Genomic DNA, 3,296 nt, shown 5'->3' with positions numbered 1-3,296 from the left:
GGCGCCGAGGCGTAGGCGCCTCCTGCTGTCGCCTGAGATTGGGCCTGCAGATCTATGGGGCTGTGACTGCCGCCGCGCTCCCGAGCCGGGGCTGAGGGGCCGCCTGGCCGGGTCGACCAGCATGCGCCCGTGCCCCTCCGGCCGCGGGAACCCATGTCGGGTCGTGCCGCCGCGGTGGGAGAGGAGAGGGTCTGCCGCGCCCGGAGCGCCTGGGACTTGGTGGCCCGGCCTTCTCCTGGGCCGCCCTTGGGAGCGTTCGTTCCCCGACCCCCCCCACCTCCCTTTCCCGGTGCCCCCCGCGTCCCGCTCCGGAGGTGGGGACCGGCTCGGGCCGAGCGTTGAGGCCGGTGGAGGCCGCCACGGGCTCGGTGGTGGACGCGCGTGCGTCCCGGTCGTCAGATGCTTTCGGGCCGATGGTTTTCCGAGCCGGACTCCAGAGGTGAGGACCGGCCTGGGCCGCCAGCGGTGACCCGGAGAGGCTGGCCCGGGCCTGGGTGCGTTGCCCCGTGGGCTCCGGGCGTCTCCCTGGAGAAATGGGTTCAAGTCCCGATGGGTCCGGAGACGTGGACGGACCGGCCCCTGCTCGCGCAGGTGGCCGGCGAGGGTGCACCCGGCCTGTCAGCGTGCCCGCGTGGGTCCCGGTCGTCGGACGCGACTTTGTCTCCCCCCTCCGCTCTCCACCCCGAGTCCGGGCCGGGAGGTGGGGACTGGCGCGAGCCATACTGGGTGGCCCGGGGAGGGGCTCCCGGGCCCGGGCGTGGTCCCTCATGGGGCCCGCTCATCGGAGGCGGCTCGGAGGGGTGCTGTGTTTCTTTCTTGGAACCAAGTCCTGGCCCGGAGACTCGGATGGACCGGTGCCTGCCCGCGTGGGGGGACCGGGGAGGGCGTCCCCAGCCCGCTCCCTCTCCCCCGTGTCCCCGGCCCACTCTGCCACCCCTCCATCCCCGGGTCGACCAGGTGGCCCCGGGCGCTCCGGGGCAAGTGTGGATGGGGAAGTGTTGGGGGCAGGTGGCCGGACCGAGGTTCCGGGGGCCCCCGTGAACCTCGTGGGTGGGCCCCGCTGTCGGGCGCGATGATTTCTTCCGCCGGAAATGGGGCCTTTTTGCCACCAGATAGGTGCTGACACGGTGTTCTTCTGCGTCTGTCGCCGATAGACGCTGGGGCTCCGGACGCGGGCAGGACTCCGGGCTGGGGGCGGCTGTCTGACGCCCGGCTCGGTCCTTGCCGCTTGAGCTGCCCGCTTGGGCCTGCGCGCCGGCTCTTGCGTGCGCGTCCGGCTGCCCCGACCCGCGGTGCCGCCTCCGGCCTCTGGCTGAGCCCGAGGGCGGCGGGGCCAGGTGGCGTCGGGTGCTCGACCCTGTGCGCTGCCCCCGCTGCAGGCACCCGGTGGTGAGTGGCCGGCACGACCCCACCCCACAGGCTCTGTGCCCCGTGTCAGGCGTTCTCGTTCTGGGGTGGCTGGCTGCTCTTTGCCCGAGACGAAGGGGCGCCGGCGAGGCGGAAGCGGGCCTCCGTGTGACGGGTCTTCGCCGTGCCTCCCCTGCGGGCCTCCCCCGCCGTGGCTTTAGGCTGGGTGGGTCAACCGATTGATGTGGTGGTGCCACGCTCCGCTGGGCTGGGCCTAAGCCGTGCCAGACGAGGGACGGACGTTCCTGGGGGACGGGACCGCTCTTCTCGTTCTGTCCGCGGGCTCCTCGCCTCTCTTCCGCCCCGCCTGCCGGGGTGTGCGGAAGGCAGGGGTGCGGCCTCCGGCCCCGAACCCGCGGTCTCCCGCCCCCGCCTCCCAGCGTGGGCGGGGACCGGGGTCCTCGGACGCAGCAGACGCTCTCGCTGTGCCTCTTTGGCGTACGCCTCGCGAGCGGCCCTCCCCGCGGCGGGGAGGGCCGCCCCGCCGCCACGCTGCGCGCCCCCCGTCGGTGTGCGAGCGTGCCGCGCCTGGCCCTCCGTGGTGCTCCTGGAGCGCTCCAGGTCGTCCCTCAGGTGCCCGAGGCCGAGCGGTGGTGTTGTTCCCCTTTCCCAGCGTGTTCCTCGGGTCTCCGCCACCGTGGCGGGTGCCGTGAGCGGCTCTCTGTTGGGGGGGTCGAGACGGTAAGGGAGGTGCGCCCGCCTGTTCCCCCCGGCGGTGGGGCCAGGGGCCGCCTCGTTGTGCTGGTCCTCAGCGGCGTGCCGTGGGGGCTTGAGCTTGGCCGAGCGCACGCCCCGTGTGGTCCCCACTACGTGGGGGGCTGCGCGCGGGCGTGGGAGCGATCGTGGGGGCCGGGGCCTGTGAGAGAGGGGGCTGTGTCACGCATCTTGGGCGTGCTCCCCCTCGAGGGCCCGAGGGGCGAGCCCGAGGGCAGCAAGCCTTACCGAGGTCGTGCCCCGGCCCTGGCCGCGAACGCTCCCGTGGGCCGTGTGCTTACCCATACCGCAGACCCCCTCCCCTCCAGGCGACTGGAGGAGGTGTAGGCGGCTCACGGAAGCGCCTCTGCGGGCCCGAAGGAGAGGCGCTGAGTGGGGGATGACGCGCCCTCGGTGAGAAAGCCTTCTCTAGCGATCCGAGAGGGAGCCTTGGGGTACCGAACCCCCCAGCTGCCGCCCCTCCCAAGTGTGCAGTGGCCACCGTGGCGACTGCCAGAGCACGTGGGTAGACCCCCTCGCCTCCGCGGGAGGGGTGCGCCGGTCCCGCGGTGGGGCCGAGCGCCGCTCTTTGCCTACCGTGGCCCGCGCCTCCCCCCTCCGAGTCGGGGGAGGGTCCCGCCGGGCCGAGCCGAGCCGGTGTCCGAGGCGCGGGGTGGCGTGTGTGCGTGCGGGGTCGCCTCCGTTGGCGAGCCCGGAGGGGGGGGCCCCCCGGTCCCGGCTCCCCAGTCCCGCAGCCACGGGGAGCCCTGCCGCGCCTGCCCTTGCCTCGAGCCGCAGCCGGCGGCGGTGTGTGGCCCTAGGTCGGGCCGCCTGGCTCGGGAGCGTTTCCCCAGGACGTGTGAGCCCTTGGGGTCGGCTGAGGTGGTGATGGATGTGTGGAGGCGACGCAGATGGATGCGCGAAGGGGTGGACGGGCTCCTCCGCTGCACGCGGGGGGAACCGTCGCATGCTAGGCCCCGGCGGCGGGGCCGGGTCGTGGGGAGGCCCTCGAGGGTGGCGGGCGCCGGCCGGCGTCCCAGGCGTTGGCGGGACCGCCCCCTGGTGTGGGGCGGTGGGGCCCCGCGCTGGTTTTCCTGGTGGCCCGGCTGTGCCCCGGCCCTTTGTCTCCCCCTGGGTGGCGCCCCCGGCCCTGCTCCGTGGCCCTGGCCGTGCGTGTGAGCCGCCCCCTCCCCGTC

Source organism: Hippopotamus amphibius, chromosome 15 (genome assembly GCF_030028045.1).
Source record: "Hippopotamus amphibius kiboko isolate mHipAmp2 chromosome 15, mHipAmp2.hap2, whole genome shotgun sequence".
In the NCBI taxonomy this organism is placed as follows: domain Eukaryota; kingdom Metazoa; phylum Chordata; class Mammalia; order Artiodactyla; family Hippopotamidae; genus Hippopotamus; species Hippopotamus amphibius.
Note: the sequence above shows the minus strand (reverse complement) of the source record.